At 37.5% G+C, this 20,690-nt stretch overlaps 1 protein-coding gene across 1 annotated transcript in view; it reads right to left on the bottom strand.

Moving 5' to 3' along the window:
- The window catches only part of rbbp8l (retinoblastoma binding protein 8-like), a 47,788-nt gene extending 28,578 nt beyond the window's left edge, over positions 1 to 19,210 (bottom strand). Inside the window, exons 1-6 of the mRNA XM_067447328.1 lie at positions 19,156 to 19,210; positions 16,474 to 16,663; positions 10,106 to 10,222; positions 9,136 to 9,219; positions 2,143 to 2,318; positions 1,888 to 2,064 (exon numbers count right to left, since the gene is read on the bottom strand). The gene's annotated coding sequence lies outside the window, so the exon portion shown is untranslated. The remainder of the gene's footprint in view (positions 1 to 1,887; positions 2,065 to 2,142; positions 2,319 to 9,135; positions 9,220 to 10,105; positions 10,223 to 16,473; positions 16,664 to 19,155) is intronic.
- Between the last annotated feature and the right edge of the window lie 1,480 nt (positions 19,211 to 20,690).

The following is a 20,690-nucleotide window of genomic DNA, read 5'->3' as shown; positions in this document are numbered from 1 at the left end:
ACAGGCGAAGCTCATATGACAAGGTGACAACACTTATGTCTTTGCAAAAATTGACTCAATGGGCTTTACCAAGCTGTGAATATTAGAATACTTTTTGAAAGTTTAGTTTTTCACTGAAACATTATCACAAAAGCTGGTGGGATTAAAATGAGCCATTTCTTGTAAAAAAATCTTGATTAGAAATATATTTCAGCGGCACTTTAGGTCAATTTGTACACAAGCGACAAGACTTTTGTCAGTGACTGTATATATATATATATATATGAACAACAAAACAAAGTTTCAAAACATTTTTTATTTTTGTTTTGTTTTGAAACTTTGTTTTGTTGTTGAGTATATCAAAAATACTTTAAAAAAAACATATGTATATATATATATATATATATATATATGTAACACATATATATATATATATATATATATATATATATATATATATATATATATATATATATATATATATATATATATATATATATTTTTTTTTTTTTTTTTTTTTTCATGTAATTTATACTCATTTCTTATTATTAATATTTAAAACAGTTGTGCTGCTTAATTTTTTGTGGGCCGTGATACTTCTTTATTTCAGGATGTCTTGATAAATATAAAATTGAAACAAACATATAAACATATATATAACTCCGATTGTATTTGTCTGAAAGGAGACTGTCATATACACCTATAATGACTTGAGGGTGAGTAAATCATAGGTTTGGTTTCATTTTTGGGTAAACTAACCCTTTCAGCATTCATTTTCAACATTTAGCAGCAATAGATAAAGGCTTAAAGCAGTTTGGAACTGTTTTTCTTTTGCGGAAGCTTTGTGTAAGAGCTAATAAAATATTTAATCTCAAGACAATATTTTGTGTCTAATTTATTTGAGACTAGTAGCCGTGTAATAAGTGGGATAATGTACACCCAGCCGGTTGTTATGCAGAATAAACCCCTTCAGAGTGATGCAAGACCTGCTCACTCTGTTGGGGTTTATTCTGCGATAAAAACCGGCTTGGTGTACATTATCCCTTACTTATCATACGGATCTCAAATTACCTTCAAAAGTTTGGGGTCAGAATGATTACAACTTTTATTCAGCAAGGATTCCTTATAAACCAATTGTAGGCTATATATAACTGAATAAACTCAAAGAACAAAGATAAAAGAACTGTTGAATTTTTCAAATATTAACAAATATAAATACTATAAAAGGTAATATAAAACATGCTCAGGACCCTTTTTAAGACATTAAAGAATTACAAGAGAGGTTTAGAGCACCGCCTTAATCCATAAATAATTAAAATAACTAACTGTCCATATCCATCTTCATCTGGACTAATAGGAATGGTGAGAGATGGTCTGATGAGTACAGAAAGGTAGACTGAGAAAGGGGGAGGGAATGAGGGAAATGTTCAGATTTGCATCCATCACAGGGTATTTTCAGCACTCCTGTTGGAGCGCTAGATGGAGTGGTGAGGGGAGGCTGAGCAGAGGGCAGTGTGTGACCTTTGACCCCAGAACCTCTTCAATATAAACTTTATTAGCCTGCTGCATAATGTGTGTGTGTGTGTGTGTGTGTGTGTGTGTGTGTGTGTGTGTGTGTGTGTGTGTGTGTGTGTGTGTGTGTGTGTGTGTTTATTTGTTTGAATCTGTTGAGGCTTGGCTTGGTTCCTCTTGAAACAAACTGATACACTTACTGGCTAAAACCCCCTTCCACATTGAGGATTTATACAGATGTCTATGAATATGAGTCATCACATGCACAAAAATGCATAAGAACATGTACATGTTGTCAAGACTAATGAGGGGAAATCAACAAACATAACACATACCCATCAGTGAAAGCTCATACGATTTGATTAGTGCTCAAGAATGCAGCGCCCCATATCTCACCCGGCTCACCCTCATCTGGCCCCATTGGTTGTCAGCGTGGCCATTCATCCTCAGCCCAGCCAATCGGCTGTGGTGCCAGTGCAGCCCTCAGCAAATCACAGCTCAGGAAGCCTTGACAGTGAGGGAGATGCTCATATGTGTTTATGGCCTCCTGCCTCTATGACAGAACACAGAACCCTTCAGAGAAAAATAAAGCAATTAGCCAATTACACCACACAGGCCTATTAAAAACCAAACATCCCAGTGTTTTCTTACCCTTTATACACAGCGATAAGACTCAAGCTGACGGAGCGAACGTATCATGTCCCATGGAGAGAGGGAAAAGTGATGCTTATGAAAGGAGCGGTAGGGAAGATTAGACGTATTTGCAGGGAGTCTCTCTTTATTTGAGAGAAGACAAATGATCTGAACTCTCAGTAACTCCTTGACTCCTGAGAAAGAGATGTGAAAAATTAAGTGAAAAACTAGTGCAGGAGAAACTGCTGTATCTGGATTATTAATCTAAAACCAATATAAAGCACTGCTTATCTAGGGACAGACTGATCCATCATATTACCTCACTGAATTCCCTCGAAATGCTGTTCAATAGAGCTTAAAATAAAACAAAACACAGTCCAAAAAATATTCTGTAACAATAACGCTCCTTCAGTGAGGACACTGAGATGCACAGTCACACATATATCAAATACACACTTGTAAATGGACCACGTTTAAGGTCCTTTTGTGGTAATTTACTAAAGTAGATTTCTATATTAAACTGATCCAAAATGTTATAATTGTACATGTACATGTTTATGACAGCCTCTGGAGGAAGCAGCTGCAATGCAGTTGTGCACTTATTTCCTGATTTTAGAAAAACAGTGACAAAAAAAGAACTTGCAGTAATAATTTTAGCAATTGCAACTTTAAGTGACTTCTCACTGCAAATGATTGATAATAGCATTGTGCTGGTTGCTTTTTTTAAGAAAAAAGGACTATATTAGTCATGGGGATTAAACTGTGTCTAAGGATGTACTTCATGTATGATTATTTTGATTGTGACTGCTTGGTATTTTAACCTGTATAGAAATACATAAAACGAGCATGAGATGCCAGGCTGTGAAAGGAAATTGTAAACAGGAACTTTCCTTGATTGAATAAAATACATTTAAACACATGAATGTCTTTGTGTCTTCTTACAAATAATTCCCTCGTCACATCCAGAGTACATGCACACGCGCAGTTGTGTGAAAGAAAAGAAAACTACACATAAAAAAACACATTAAAAGAAACACTATGAGATATGTAATGTTTAAAATGGTTTTTCAGAGCTAGGTTTTCAGGGATTGTATCTTTAAATGTGTATAACACATTTTTACTTATTTAAAGTATAAACATAAATAAATCAATATGGAAGAAACATTTTACAATAAGGTTTCATTTGTTAACATTATTAATGTATTAACTAACATGAACTGACCGTTCATGTTAATTCACAGTGCATTAAAGGGATTGTTCACCCCCAAAACATGTATTCTGTCATCGTTTACTAATATATTAGATATTTGGAAGAATGTCTGTAACCAAGCAGATCTCGGCAGCCACTGATACTATAGTATGTTTTACCCACTATGGCTGCTGATCTGCTTGGTTACAAACATTCAATAATGTTTGAACAAAGAAATTCATACAGGTTTGGAACAACTTGAAGGTGTTTAAATGAGAGAATTTTCATTTTCGGGTGAATTATCTCTTTAAAGGACAACTCCGGTGAGAAATGAACCTAGGGGTAATTAACAGATGGTTACAGACTAGATCGTTCTCTGGGATGCGTTTTCATGGAAATCGAATGTAAAGAGTTTTATCTTTAAAAACAGATTAGCTTATAACACTAGTCTATGGGGCACCGGGTAGTGAAATTAAATCGCTAGTTAATACCACTAACAAGGCTCAAAATAGCCTCACACTAACACAGTAGCATAATGAGGGTCCCTACATGCAAACCGAAGCATTGAGAACTTTGTAAGAGTACAAACAGTTTAATAAGAACTTTTATAAACATAGTGCATTTCGCGTTCACGAACAGGCGCCATCTTGGAAAACAGTCTCGACTCATCGAGCGACGAGAGCTCTGCTAAGTGATGAACTGTGACTTGGAATCTCATATAGTCCGTTGTTTCCGGAAGAAAACACTGAACACAACAGAGAAAATAAATAAATAAAAATAAAAATGTCCATGTTATTACATTTCACAAACTTAATTCCTATCGACCAGCTCACTTAGAACAGCGCTCGTAGATCGATTCATCGAGACTGTTTTTCGAGACGGTGCCTGTCCGTGAACGCGTAAGGCACTATGTTTACAACGTATCTTCTTATTAAACTGTTTGTACTCTTACAAAGTTCTCAATGCTTCGGTTTGCATGTAGGGACCCTCATTATGCTGCCGTGTTAGTGTGAGGCTATTTTGAGCCTTGTTAGTGGTATTAACTAGCGATTTAATTTTACCACCCTGTGTCTACCCTGTGCCCCATAGACTAGCGTTATAAGCTAATCTGTTTTTAGAGATAAAACTCTTTACATTCTATTTTCAAGAAAACGCATCCCAGAGAACGATCTACTCGGTAACCATCTGTTAATTACCCCTAGGTGCGTTTCTCACTGGAGTTGTCCTTTAACTAATGTTAACAAATACAACTTTGTATTTTAATTATGTATTAGTAAATGTTGAAATTAACATTAACAAAGATTAATAAATGGTTTCGAAGCACAGTCCATTATTAGTTCATGTTAACTAAAGTAGTTTACTAATGTTAACTAATGAAACCTTATTGTAAAGTGTAAATATCCCAGTATACAGCAATAAAACATTTTAATAAAGATACTAAAGATAAACTTTTAATAAAGATAAGTTCTAATAAGGTCTAAAATAAGTGCTAATATTTTATGCAATGTTGCTTCTCTGGAAACCTATCTTGTTTTTAGATTTTTTTTTTGTAAAATAAGTAAGATGATGTTAATAATAATAATAATAATAATAATAATAATAATAATAATAATAATAATAATAATGCATGTCATGTTAGAATGAACAATTTAGAAGCCAGCTACTAGGTGGATTATACAGCTTTTTGTGAATGTTTACCCCAAGTAACTCTTACCAAGATTTGCCAAGTATTAAACTGCTTTGTTTTGCTGTCCTTTTGCATATATGTCAGCTTCCTAATACTCTTGAGGCGTTTATGTAGCACCCTCTTAGCACTTCCACAGGACTCTCAAAGACCTCTCACAACCAGTAACCATTGCTATAAATCTCACACACAATGAGCTCTTAAAGACCAGGGTGGTCTTCTCCCTTGTCTCTTTCCTCTCCCGCACTCTTCTGCGACCATCTCAAACTTTCTCTTGCTCTTACTGAAAAAAAGATCACCCTATCCATTCCCCTATCCTTCAAACTCCCTACCCCGGCAGTCCCGAGTCTCCCTTTAAACTTTAAAGATCTCCGTGACTCACTGTCATGGGTCCAGCTCCTGGGGATGAGGGTCTCTGGTAAGTTGTGAGTCGCCCTCTCCTCAAAAGCGCCATCTCAGAGAGCCTGATGTCCACTAAAGCCGTTTCAAAACTAATAAACAATTGTCAAGCGAGAGGTAAAGCAGAGAGCTGTATGGCCATTTTAAAAGCACATCAAAGGGTCTGCACTAAGAGCCGTGTAGACGAGAGATGTGGATGACCTCTCCACCGCATTCATGCACACATACACAAATCACATGTGCACCTCACAAATATCACAAGCATACATAGCAGACACTGGGATGAAAATATTTCAAAATTACAGACAGAACAATGACATATAAATGGAGCTGGATTCACTGCACTAAATGGAGGAAACGACATATTTGGTGCCAGATGACTCATAGATTCAGGCTCAAAGACTGGAATATCAAAAAATAATACAGCCCTCTTCACAATGTATTGTATTGGATATGTGAGGGTAGGATAGGGTAGTATAGGGTAGGATAAATCAGGGCAGGGTATAATTGGGAAAGGATAGGCCAGGATAAGATAGGATATAATAGGCCAGGTTAAGATATAAATCAGGGCAGGGTTTGGTAGGGTAGGACCGGATAAGATAAATCAGGGCAGGGTAGAATTGGGAAAGGATGTGATAGGATAAGATTGGATAAATCAGGGCAGGGTATGGTAGAGGATAGGATAGGATAGGATAAATCAGGGCAGAGTATAATAGGATAGGATAGGATAGGATAGGATAGGATAGGATAGGATAGGATAAATCAGGGCAGGGTATAATAGGATAGGATAGGATAGGATAGGATAGGATAGGATAGGATAGGATAGGATAGGATAGGATAGGATAGGATAGGATAGGATAGGAAAGGATAGGATAGGATAGGATAGGATAGGATAAAACAGGGCAGGGTATAATTGGATTGGATAGGATAGGATAGGATAGGATAGGATAGGATAGGATAGGATAGGATAGGATAGGATAGGATAGGATAGGATAGGATAGGATAGGATAGGATAGAATAAAGAAGGCCAGGACAGGATAGGCCAGGATAGGATAGATCTTGGTCGGGTGTGATTGGGAAAAGATAGGATAGGCCAGGATATGACGGGATGGGATATGATAATTAGGCCAGGATAGAATTGACCAGGATATTTTAGGATAGGCCAGGCCAGAGAAGGAATGGATTTGGGAAAAAAATCTACAGCTTTATGAGTGACAGAACATACATCACTATCTTTGACTATCTACTAAACAACCGCCATCTCATTTCAGACCCTCACATTTTTCACTGCCACAAACAACACACCCTGCTCACTCACTCTGGCCGGGTCTGGGTGCTGGGTGGAAGAAGAGCCAGGTTGGCTGAGCCCTAGAAAGTGGAAGCCAGCTCCTCACCCTGTGTGTGTGTGTGTGTGTGTGTGTGTGTGTGTGTGTGTGTGTGTGTGTGTGTGTGTGTGTGTGTGTGTGTGTGTGTGTGTGTGTGTGTGTGTGTGTAGGGGAGAGAGAGAGAGAGAGAGAGAGAGAGAGAGAGAGAGAGAGAGAGAGAGAGAGAGAGAGAGAGAGAGAGAGAGAGAGAGAGAGAGAGAGAGAGAGAGAGAGAGAGTGTAGGGGGAGGAGATAAGTAAACTTCACAGCCCATGACATAAATCACATCAAGACATGACAGTAGGACACTGAGCAGGACCACTGATAAAACCAGCAGGAGGGAGGGAGAGAGACAGAGAGAATGGAGAGAAAGTAAGTGGGAAGAACAAGGGTCATGGTAATGGGCGAGGGGGTAGAGCCAATGGAAAGAGAGATATAAAGAAAGAATGAATGTGCTTGTGTCAGTGTGTGTATGTGTGTGAGAGAGACACCCAGAGAGAAACAGAGAACCAAAATGTGAACAAGGGATGGACAGAGTGGGGGAGTGAGAGAAGGATAGGAAAGCTTTTTTAAGATTCCCAGCACTCCCAAAAGGTGTAGATTATCCAAAGAACCCAAGCTAATTTCCAGGTTTGTGAATACATTCCCCCATTTCAAACAGCTGTCCACCTAAATCTTCACTGGCTGAGAAAGGATGCACCCCCACTATATGTGTTATGATTCACATTGGTCCAAGAACACTTTTAAACTAAATTTACTGTTTTTCCCCCATTTTTGCTGGTGCTAGCTCTTCATAACTAAGATGGCAGGTGATCCATCATTTGATATACTGATCTTTCATTGACATGCTAACAAGGCCATTAAAACAGCTGAACTAATGTTACTGTTATTTAGCAGCTCGCACAAATCAAGGACTGTGTATCATTAACCGAGCCACTCTGGACGTCTCTGACAATTTGACACGATGTTCGTCGTACTTATTAGCTGTTGGCTGAATCAGACTTGACCGTACATGAATGAAGTCTCCGTAAACTATCTGACATCTCTGCTCCACAACCTAACCTCCGTGTTTATTCTACAGCCCAATTATGGAGAAAAACAAAACGTCCAACTGTGTACGGAGAGCGTTCACTGTTTGTGTATGGCGAGAACACATCAATGGCAGCACTTCATTGTGTAGCTGACGTCTGCGGTTTAATTTATGATCTCCTATTTGTGTAAAATGTAGGCCATAATTTTAATATGTGTGAAAGTAAGAAGTAAACGGAAAGTGGGAAGTTTATGTATTTTCAGGGCTCATTTGTCTGTATTGAAGCTGGTTGAAGGAGAGTGCTGGGGTGACCATTAAAAGAAAGTACCATGATACAGTCAGTAAGCGTGTTATCAGATGGCAACACCATGACACTGATATCTACCATATTGAATGATTATCATATTAATTTACAATGGTTTTTACTTCAAGCCAATTCAAAGATAAACAGGGTATTAGCATGATACATGTCAAAGAATCATGATAAGTTCATAGTAGGCTACATTTAAAAAAACAATGAAGTAACACTTACTATGGTAGTCTTCCTCTACCAAAAAATACTTGGTGAATTCTGTCTTCTTTGCATTTGTAGCCCCCCATTCAGTTCACAAACTATCTTGAATTGACATAAAATGACACTAAACGATGCTTTGCTAATGTGATAAAGTATTTCACAGCTATTAATGCTAATAGCGCTAATGAGCTGTAGTCTACATGCACATAGTCCACCCACATGCATGACATACAACCAATGTCATAGCTCAAATGACTAATGCTACACACTCCAAAAAAAGAGAACATGACACAGTGACATTCACACAAACACAGGTACACAGGGCCTCCTTTCTCTTATCAGACTGCTGTAGCTTGTTTTTAAAAGTAGGAAAAACTGAGCAGAGCACATTAAAGAAAATAGGAGTGTGTGCGAGTCTGTTTTCCTGGCCAGACTTTTAGTCTTGTAGCTGGAGATAGCAGCTGGAACAGCCATGCAAGGCAAAGCCCCCACCATTCCCCTCCCACTGCCTTATACTACATGAAAAAAATAATACTGTTGTGTGTTACACATTATCTGCCTCTCTCACACACACAAGGACACATCTCTGCCTCTATACAACCATGTTCACTGCATTTCTGCTGTCTACTGTTTTGAAGTCTGTAAAAAATATGAATGAAAACGAATATGTTTGAGCTGTAATTTAAAAGACTCTCAGTGATATGTTTTGGTCCATCTCATAAACTTTAACAATTATAGCCTTGTTTTAGAAATGTACAGGACTTTAATGTCATCTTTTTTTTTTTTTATATAAGCATCATTAAATTCAGAAAACACATCGCTAACACTTACTGATGTTTGTGTTGTTTTCCCACCAAAACTGATGCCACTTCCTGGAAGAGGACGCGTTAAAAGGACATTACAAAAGTGAGAACACTGGATAACAAATAAATGATTATCAATTCAAACAATATTCACAAGAAAACATTTAAAGAAAAAAAAGGGAAGGGAATTTCTGATAAATTGCTAGTTTTTCATGTCAGATGTCAATGCTTAGCACACAGTGGACACAGGGCAAAAACCACCTCCACAGTAGATGTACAGGGTATTATTACAGGGTATAATAAGTAAGATGTTGGCGACTTCAAAACCTTTACACACACAGTCGTGGAATTAGAATCGAGAGAGATAAAGAAATCCTTAGAGAGAGAGAATTTGAAATTGAGTAAGAGGTAAAAGTGAGGAGGAGTGTGTGTTTCCGTGTGTGTGTGTGTGTGTGTGTGTGTGTGTGTGTGTGTGTGTGTGTGTGTGTGTGTGTGTGTGTATCTGGCCGTAGTGGAGCCCGGTCCCTGAAGTCTGCATGCTGTCAGTGTGAGTGGCCTTATCTTCCCCAAACATTTACTTAACCCTTTGTCTTACAGGGTCCAGCACAATGAGACACAGCCAGAGGAATCCCAGCGGGACTTCAGATGGACAGGCCTGCCGTTCACTGATACACTCACAGTCGCACTGACTGCAGTCTAATCGGCACACATTAAAATGACATCACAGCGATAATTACCGCTCACCAACCTCACTACTCTTTTAATGACATCATTGAAATCTTGCTTTGTCCTCATCATTTTCATTTCAATGATAACAGCAGCTGACAGACGGAAGAGTCTTAGCCAATCAATTCAGGCACATAAAACCATTTCCATACAATAAACTAAAAGGAACTATTGTGTAAATGCTCTTCTGTCGTTTTATGCAGCATTAGTTTATAAGCTCTAGATTCAGGCTATTTTTTTTCTGAGGTAACAGTGAAGTGTGCTGTAAATACCTTTCTGTTATCTGAGCATGTGTTAAACCCTAGGTTCAGAAGAATGCAGCAGTCGGCCTTTGTCTCTGTGTCCACATCATCAGGACAGGAGGCCGTCAGAGAGGAGCTTATCAAACCCTACGAATGCCATTACAGTGAGAGAGAGAGAGAGAGAGAGAGAGAGAGAGAGAGAGAGAGAGAGAGAGAGAGAGAGAGAGAGAGAGAGAGAGAGAGAGAGAGAGAGAGAGAGAGAGAGAGAGAGAGAGAGAGAGAGAGAGAGAGAGAGAGAGAGAGAGAGAGAGAGAGAGAGAGAGAGAGAGAGAGAGAGAGAGAGAGAGAGAGAGAGAGATCCATACCTTTATCCAAGAGACATGCAACCTTCCTTTTCCCTAAGCCTCGACTGAATCTGTGAACATTTCAAAATATTTTCTCGGCCGATTTTGAAGGAAAATGTTCATTGTTTGATCATGTCAGGTTACAGTGAATGAACTAATGTTAACAGATATGTTAGTAAAATGTTGAAATTAATATTAAAGGGTTAGTTCACCCAAAAATGAAATTAATGTCATTAATGACTCACCCTAATGTCGTTCCACACCCGTAAGACCTCCGTTCATCTTCAGAACACAGTTTAAGATATTTTATATTTAGTCTGACAGCTTATGTAAGTGTATGCACACTATACTGTCCATGTACAGAAAGGGAATAAAAACATCATCAAAGTAGTCCATATGTGACATCAGTTAATCTCTTGAAGCATCGAAAAAACATTTTGGTCCAAAAATAACAAAAACGACGACTTTATTAAGCATTGTCTTCTCTTCTGGGTTTGTTTTTCAATCCACAAATAAAGATTCAAACGATTATAAATCAGCGTTTTGATTCAGAATTCAGATCGCAAGGGCCGGACTGGGACACAATTTCAGGACGGGAAATCCTAGACTCATCCAGGCCAATATGCACCCAAAATAAAATGTAGAAACACAGACAACCCTATTTTTTTACCTAAATAATTAAAGGCTTTATCAAAAACGGTACCCTCACTTCCCCTTTCCTTTTCTTAAATATCTCTGTCTCCATCTATTTTAGTATAAATCAAAGTATTATATTTAAGACAAAATGTTGTTTTTATGTTTTTAGGTTAAAAATTGTTTTATTAAATATCCCAAATTTAGCAACACTATATTGCCTACAATATGTAAAAGCTTTTTCACTGCCTGGCTGAATCTGATGAGTGATCACTACACCAAAGCGAGTGCTAGGATGATTATCTCCACCTTCTTTTGATTAAAAAAACGGGTGAAAGTTTTAAGACTCAGACTAATTCCCTGATCAGTGCCTTTATTACCAAACTAGTTAGCTGATTGAGATGCACCCATAATTTTATAAATAAATGTCAAAATGTATTCAGTAATAAACTATATTTTGACAGTATCTACAGGAGCATAGCACAAGATCCAGGCCAATGCACCATCTCCTAGCCCTATGCACTGTAGTCCTGATGAGCCCCCATGTTCCCAAAACAAAAAAGCTGTAGATACTATTTACAAAGTGAAATAGCTTAAGTGAAAATACATTAGATTTACACCATATAAAAGTAGCAGTTCTTTGCAATATGTGTAAATAGTAATAACATGCAATTTATACTTTTTGACAGAAACATAATATTTGCACCTCAGTATTGTTATACATTAACATGATTCACTAATAATATGATTATATTTATTCAAATTATTAAAAGAATGCAGCCTTAATGGGACATCTATCCCTAATTATTTTCACTGACAAATATTGCAAATTATGTGGTGCATTTCAGTCTTTAAGTATTTGTGTTTAGGTTGTACACTTTATTTATTTGTGTGTACTTTTTAGATTATTATTCTCTAATTTTACATTAAAATATATTGCATGTTAAAATTGTAGACTGGCCCTTTAAGAATTGCGACTGTAAATCATGCGAAAGAGAGTGGAGTCGCACCTTTTCTTTACTGCATCCGTAATATTTAGGATTTAAGATAATATTTATTATATTTGCTTAATTTATTAACAAATCAAGATTAAAGGAAGATTTTTCATGAAGAAGACAGATTATGTGGGTTGTTTTTATTGGACAAGGCGAGTTGACTGGAAACTTATGCAATATGCGAACACATTGCTTTTGGAACATTTCTTCATTTTTATTCAAAGTAAATGCCTTTCCGAAGTGATGGGAAAAGCATTGTCCTTTTGTTGTCTGGACTATTGCTCCTCCCTTTTCACAGTACTTATCAATATTACATAATGTGAATATTTGTCTGCTAAATTACTAATGTAACTTTATACTAAATAATATTAATCTCTTTTAGCGATAGTAGGTAGGGGTGCTACCGCTAACGTTCGCTAGCAGATCAATACTAATTTAACACAGAAAAAAAGAACTGTATTTACAGATAAAACTGACCTTCACTTGAACACCCTGAACAGGTCAGTAAGTTTGCAACGTTTTGCTGCTTCTTCTTTGAGTGTCTTCTTTTTCTTTGCCCTTTGCCCTGCTTGACCTGCCGCTTTCTCCATCATCGGGTGCTGCGGTGCTGCCCGCGCGTTTGGCTGAGGCAAGTCGGTCAAGACCAGACTAACAGATTCGTGATTTATTTGTTTTTATTGTTATTAATAATTTTATTGAATGCCGAATTCGAAAATTATTACTTTAGTAAAAGCAATACTATAAAATAAGAATTATATATAAAAATAAAAAAACGCTCGCCATGGCAGCAGGGCCTGCGGATCGCTTGTCAAAATGCCTTAAACTGCTGAAATTACAAAATGCCAAACTGCTGAAATCTGACATTAGCGATCCGAATCACGAATATATCCGCTGATTCATAACCATTTGAATCTTTATTTGAGGATTGAAAACAAACCAGGAAGACAATGCTGAATAAAGTCACAGTTTTTGTTAAACTGTGTTCCGAGGATGAAGGGAGGTCTTACGAGTTTGGAACGACAGTTATTAGGCCTAATGACATCAATTTCATTTTTGGGTGAACAAACCCTTTAAAGCAAAATTATGCAATTTTTTGTCGCTTGTTCAAAACAAAGGCGTAGCTTGATAAAGCCTTAATTTCACAGCTTTTATTATGTCCCAGGCGATTGTTCCGCTTTGTCTGGTCATGCAGCGCTGTTTAAAGGGGGCATAACACACACAATTTCTGCCAGTCTCATGTTACTCTTGAGTAGCTATAGCATCCTTCATATCTCCGTCTTTAGTTTTTTCATATTTATAAAAGACAAATACGCTGTACCGATTTGTTCTAAAAACAGCTGAGTTCGTGAAGGTGTGCAGTGGGTGCACTATGTTCGTGTTGTTGACATTATATGCACTTACGCACCAACTTCCAACAAAACACACTCTCATCCGGGAGAAGTTCCCATACAAGCAATTCCGCCCTTTAAGACGTCATACAGGGCCATACACGGAAAAAAAAAAAAATCTGAAACTTATTTGAATCCTGAAGCAGTGTATCTGGCACAGAAATACTCCATCATACGTCTACATTTTTTATTTTAGTTTAGCATGAGAATCCAACAGTGTAATTAAGCCAGAATGCATGAAATAAAATAAAATTAGATACATTTATTTGTTGAAAGTTATGTTATAATTCTGTGCTCACTCGGTGGCTGCTATGACACACTTGTTGCACATTGCAATAGCTCGATATTAGGCATGGTAAAACATGCACTCGCGGTAAATCAAGAAAGCAAGATTTAAACAATAAGACTAACTGTGCTGAGCTTTATAACAATGATTTGTTTTCTGTCGATGAATGTATCCAAAAAGTTGCCCATCTGTCTAATAAATTAAAACACATAGGAAATCAAGGGTAGCGCATCCAGGTTAAAATTGAGTTTTTCTCTTGATTTGGATTATGTTTGTTAGTTCTAGTGCTTTTTGGATATTTTAATCAAAATATCTTACATATTGTGCCTTTAACTTTAACAAATGCTGTGGAAGTATTGTTCATCTATGTTTACTAGTGTAGTTGTCTCATGTGAAACCTTATTTCAAAGTACAAACATGTAAGCAGTGCGGTTGAACTTCAGGAACGACAGCTATTCCAATTATGTGGCCTATAAAGAGGATTAGTTCAATGACACCAGATTTAATACGTTATTAGAATTATTAACAATTATTCATACGGATTAATATTTTTATATTTAAAAAAAATATGATAATGATGAAATGATATGCAACTGTAATGACATCCACAAACCTATGCATCCTCGGAACAATCAGAGCAATTGCTGAAGGAGTGCTTTACTGTAAGAGCTTTAATAGGTAAGAGAGGCAGTGATGTAGTGTTTTTGTGGTAGGGGCTGGGTTGGGATGGGATGTGTGTTGGCTGTTGGGGGGTGGATGACATAGTGAGAGACAAAGAGACAGAGAGAATTCAGTATTAAAGTACTTCCAGCTCTCTCTCCACTCCTCCGCATAATCAAACAAATCATGATTACAAATATTTCAAGGTCTAGAGTCACTTCTATAAATCTGGAGGGCTCTCTTGAAGAAGTGGTCGGCAGATGCGCGCACGCACGCACGCACACACACACACACACACGCACGCACACACACACACACACACACACACACACACACACACACACACACACACACACACACACACACACACACACACACACACACACACACACACACACACACACACACACTCTCTTTGGCTTTCTCTCTAGTTCCCTGTGTCTGCTGTGTTCTTACAGTAAAATAAATAGGCTGCATCTATCTGTAAAGTGCAGCGGAGGGTCTGAAAACAGGGTTATCCAAAGTGCATGTTCAGAAGCAGAGAGAGAGAGAGAGAGAGAGAGAGAGAGAGAGAGAGAGAGAGAGAGAGAGAGAGAGAGAGAGAGAGAGAGAGAGAGAGAGAGAGAGAGAGAGAGAGAGAGAATGAGAAAGGGTGAGAGATTAACCCGAATGGGGGAACATGAGAAACAGACAGACAAAGAGAAAAGAAATAGATAGACAGACAGACAGACGGAGACAGGAACATAAGGAAATCCTGCGTGGAGACGATGAAGAGGGGAGAGATAATGAAAGAGAAAGAGAAGGCAAAAAAAAGAGAGAGAAAAGAATTCCACATGTGCAGCAGGCCCTTGTCTTTACGATGGCTATGATTATAATTTAGTGCTGCTGTTTCAGGGCTGACATCATCAGTGCAGCACCAATCAGATGGCACAGAGTCTATAAATTAATGAGTGGGCTAGAGTTCAGCTGACCGGGGCAGGGTCAAAGTTCATTCCACTCATGAAAAAGTTCCTAATGGAATGTGACTACGCAAAAATCAGCCCTGATGGAAACTAGCTCTCACGTGTTTTGTGAGCGTGGATATTTGACTAGCAAGTTGTTAATGTCAAATAATACACATTATACGCATAACACACACAATACACATCAACCATATTTGGTACATATACTATTTAAAGGGTCTATTAATATTAAGTGTCTGTGTGTGAGTCAATAAGATTTAAAAAAATAAATAAATAATACTTTTATTTAGCAAGGTCACATTAAATTGATCCAAAGTGAGAGCAAATGCATTTATATTGCAACCAAATCATTCACAATCAAATGAATTCTGTTCTTTTTTATTAAAGAATGCGGAACCATTCGAATCACGGTGTTCAGAAAAATATTAAAGAAGCACAACCATTTTCATAAAAATAAATGTTTTTGAGCATAAAATCAGCAGATTATAATGATTTCTGAAGGATCATGTGACACTGAAGACTGGAGTAATGATTTTAAAAAATTGCTTTGCCATCACAGGAATAAATATAATTTTGAAATTAATTTCAAAACAGTTATTTATATTGTAATAATCTTTCACAATATTACTGTATTGGTTTAATTTTACAGTAGCATATATAACACATTTTTGTTCGGCTGATAATTTCTACTTATTACACTTCACATTTGCAGTTCAGAATGTTCTCACTTAAATTTTGGATAAATCAGGGATTGAACGGCTGGATTATTAACAGAATGCAGATGATTTGATTTGCTTATTGATTTCAAATTCATAAGCACATTAGTAAATGTATTAACTAGATACACAATGATGATTATAATTGATGTATTAGGGGATGTGCGTGAATGTGTGTGGTATCTTTTGGCGTACTCAGTCACTGATTGCCCAAATGGTTATTATCTGGAGATGGATTATGCAGTAAAATAATGAGGCAGGAACGAAAGGGCTCAGAGTTCAGGAAACATTGGCCAAAACAGGTGTGCATGCACCTCATTAGAGGTGTCTTATATGTGAAATTACTGCTACATACTGTATTTTTAAGCGTGCATGTGAGAGCACGTGTTTGAAACCAACAGGGGGTGTGCTTACCTGACTTGACTGACAGGCTGATGGCGCTGTGTATGTAACTAGCTGTGTTGACTCCTGCTCCCCGCAGGAGGCCGACATCAAGAATAACACACACCTCAGCAACGTCTCTCACCCCGCATAAAATAACTGGCACTTTGGAGACGAGAAGGCGAGAGAGAGCAGTCCTGGGTCTCATCACTCCACACTTCACCTGAGGAGACAGAAAGACAGACAGACACACACCGAGAGGGTGACATAGAGGACACTACTTACAACAGGGTCATAGTGTGGCACAAGGTCTCAACTTACAGCAATTACAGCAATTAAAAACACTATATTGAGAAACTATAATATGCAAAGGAATAAGAATGATTTGAAACCAGGAGGAGCATATAAAGGTTTTAAATTCATTTAGATTTAAGTGTGATTATTTTAACGCTTCTTTTATCATGTCAAAGGTTATAAACATGCTAATTAGCATTTTTTCACTTTGCATGTAATGTAAGCACCTTTATCATTTTGGAAGGTTAAATATTTGGGCATGACAGAACAACTCATTGATTTCAAAATCTCATGTATACGTTTTTTTTTTTACATGAGATTTTTGTTCATCAAAGAATCCTGAAAAAAATGTATCATGGTGAATTTATATATATATAAGTGAACTCATTGTCAGTGAACTCATTGTCATGTTTAACAAACCAATTTGAAATTATTCGAGCTTTGTGACATGGTGCATTATCCTGCTGGAAGTAGCCATCAGAGGATGGGTACATGGTGGTCATAAAGGGATGGACATGGTCAGAAACAATGCTCAGGTAGGCCGTGGCATTTAAACGATGCCCAATTGGCACTAAGGGGCCTAAAGTGTGCTAAGAAAACATCCCCCACACCATTACACCACCACCAGCCTGCACAGTGGTAACAAGGCATGATGGATCCATGTTCTCATTCTGTTTACGCCAAATTCTGACTCTACCATCTGAATGTCAAATCGAGATTCATCAGACCAGGCAACATTTTTCTGGTCTTCAACTGTCCAATTTTGGTGAGCTTGTGCAAATTGTAGCCTCTGTTTCCTATTTGTAGTGGAGATGAGTGGTACCCGATGGGGTCTTCTGCTGTTGTAGCCTATCAGCCTCAAGGTTGTGTGTGTTGCGGCTTCACAAATACTTTGCTGCATACCTCGGTTGTAACGAGTGATTATTTCAGTCAAAGTTGCTCTTCTATCAGCTTGAATCAGTCGGCCCATTCTCCTCTGACCTCTAGCATCAACAAGGCATTTTTGCCCACAGGACTGCCGCATACTGGATGTTTTTCCCTTTTTACACCATTCTTTGTAAACCCTTGAAATGGTTGTGCGTGAAAATCCAAGTAACTGAGCAGATTGTGAAATACTCAGACCTGTCTGTCTGGCACCAACAACCATGCCATACTCAAAATTGCTTACATCACCTTTCTTTCCCATTCTGACATTCAGTTTGGAGTTCAGGAGATTGTCTTGACCAGGACCACACCCCTAAATGCATTGAAGCAATTGCTATGTGATTGGTTAATTAGATAATTGCATTAATGAGAAATGTAACAGGTGTTCCTAATAATTCTTTAGGTGAGTATATATATATATTGTTTTCTAACTAAGACTGTTTTCCTAATATTCCCATTAAGTTCTGAATAAAATTCTGTGTATATTTTAAACGTCCTGGGGCGTATTTCATTTTTCTTGAAAGTTTCGGAAAACATTAGCAAAATGGATGCTGTTTCCCTAACAATACGCAAAATACACAGCCTTTACCATCAGGATTGAGCATTTTTAAAAAGACTCACAACCACAGAATCACAACCATTAAAAAAAAAAAAAAACTGCATGCAGAAGCCAAACAAGTTGGCTGCGAAATGCAAAAGTAAACTGTTTTTCGTCCATAATATCCGTTCCCACTGTTCCTCATCTTAAGCATCAATCTATCACTTTAGGCTCATGTCCTCTCCTCCCCATCCCTTCACGCCTCTCCCTGATCCTGTCCATCTCTCTGGAACGGAGGAGAGCGGGAGGGATGCTGGGGGCTGGGAAAACCTGGACTTGACCCCTGAGTTCTGGGCTCCGCAAAGTCTCCTTACCAAGCCTCCCTGATGACAGATGAATCGACACTCTCTCACAAACCACACATCGGTTCTACAGATAGAATACCACAATTTAGGAGATTTTCAAAATTGTATGTTTTTTTGTTGTTGTTGTTGTTGTTTTACTGACTTGTTACAAGCAGGGATTTTTTTTGGAACTAACGTTAAGGGTTCAAAGTTGAAGGGGAGGTGAAACCTCAGCTACGAGGAACCTAAAACATCTATTTAGAAAAGTAAAAATAAAGAGATTGGACATTTCATAACTCAGGCACATCACAATAAATTGAGAAGTAGCCTAGTCATTTCACAGAATTCACACGCACATTTTCGTGACAAAACCTGGACAAAACATAATTCACGGTTTTAAACAATATACCTGCGAAACGAGCTGCCAAAGTGATTCAACTGCACGCAATAGTGTGAAGTTTCTTAACGGAGCTTTACCGGGAGGTGTGAGTCAAATAAATAGCGAGGGGTCGTAAATTACGGCCTGAGACTGAGAGATGGCGGCGACATGGGGGAGGAGGGGTGCATTGATTGTAGACGTAGATGGAGTTTTTTCTTACTCTTTATCCCACCTACCCCTCAACATTTTTCCCCTTCCTGACTATTTTTCCACGGCAAGGAAACGATCTTGCTCCCGGCCACGGAAGTCATCGCTCTCAGACGTCTCCGTCTCATCGTTTACAATGCTATTTTCCTTCTTATTTTGGCATTTTCCTCGTCGGTCTGTTATTTGTTGCCATTTCTTTTTGTCTATGCATGGACAAACTTAGAGAATGAATAACTTAGAGAATGAGGCTAAGTTTAGTAACGGTCACCTCTAATAATACCCATGTGAAATGGCATTAATTCCCATAACAGGAAAAATGCACGAGGACACACACGCGCACAACAGCCCCTCCCAATTCCACTTACCTTCGCACACATCAAGATATGGCAAGCCGCTTACACATTTATTCCTTAAAATTAGCTAGTAACTTTATGCTAGTAACTTTTTTTTTTTTCTTAGGACCATAATTTACTAGTAGTGACCTGGAGGTTTGTTTCCTCCACAGAATAAAGTATTTTAAAAGATAATTGTAACTTTTTATTTCACAATTACAACTCACAATTCTGATTTTTTTTTAAAGAAATATAAAGTCGTTATTGTGAATTATATAGTCAGAATTGCAAGACATAAAGTCACATTTGCAAGTTATAAAGTCAAAATTGTGAGACATTAAGTCGCAATTGCGAGTTATAAAGTCAGAATTGCGAGACAAAGTTGCAGTTGCGAGTTGCAAAGTAAGAAGACATTTTCTCACAATTCCACTTTATATAACTCACAATTGCTACTTTATATCATGCATTTCTGAGATAAAAAGTCATAATTACCTTTTTTTATTTTTTATTCTGTGACGGAAACAAACTTCCATGGTGACCAGCCATCTTTTTCTATTTTTCTAGTAAATATTCATTATAACAGCAGTACTTAAATAAAATCTATTATTATTATTTGTATTATTACTTATTAATTTGATGATATTTATTTTATTATTGGTCACTAGCTGTCCCAGTACTGAAAATATCCTTAGTTGCTGTATTAATATTTAAAATACTAATGACATTTAATATACTGCTCACTGCATGTTTACCTACTATAGTAATTCAAACAAGTTCTAGTTAATTTTAAGAATTAAATGTTAACACCACTTTCCATATTCAAGACATGGTAGTCAAAGTTGGTAAAACATTTACCTATGCTTGTGGACATAAGGTTTTAAATGACCCATTGCAGTACAAGGTGACAGAATAGTACAATTAATACTGATTCGTTTTGCAATCTGTGGAAGAAAAAAAAATGAAAACAGAAGAAGGAGAAAAGCTGGTAGAGCTGATTTAATAATATTAGCTAAAATGACATGCACATGTCAATATATGCTAACATCCCAGCAATGGACTTCACATTTTTTTTTTTATAAATCATAAAAAATGCCATTTATGATTTAAAACATGTTAATGAGTAACACACTGTTGACTGTGATCGTGTAACAGGCAGTGAGTATTTGATATACGTGTCTAATGAAGCTGACAAATGGCCAGGTGTGTGTCCGGAAAAGAGTGTGTGTGTGTGT

Source organism: Pseudorasbora parva, chromosome 6, assembly GCF_024679245.1.
Source record: "Pseudorasbora parva isolate DD20220531a chromosome 6, ASM2467924v1, whole genome shotgun sequence".
Classification (NCBI taxonomy): domain Eukaryota; kingdom Metazoa; phylum Chordata; class Actinopteri; order Cypriniformes; family Gobionidae; genus Pseudorasbora; species Pseudorasbora parva.
The sequence above is the reverse complement of the archived record's forward strand: the minus strand, read 5'-3'. Positions and strand labels throughout refer to the sequence as shown.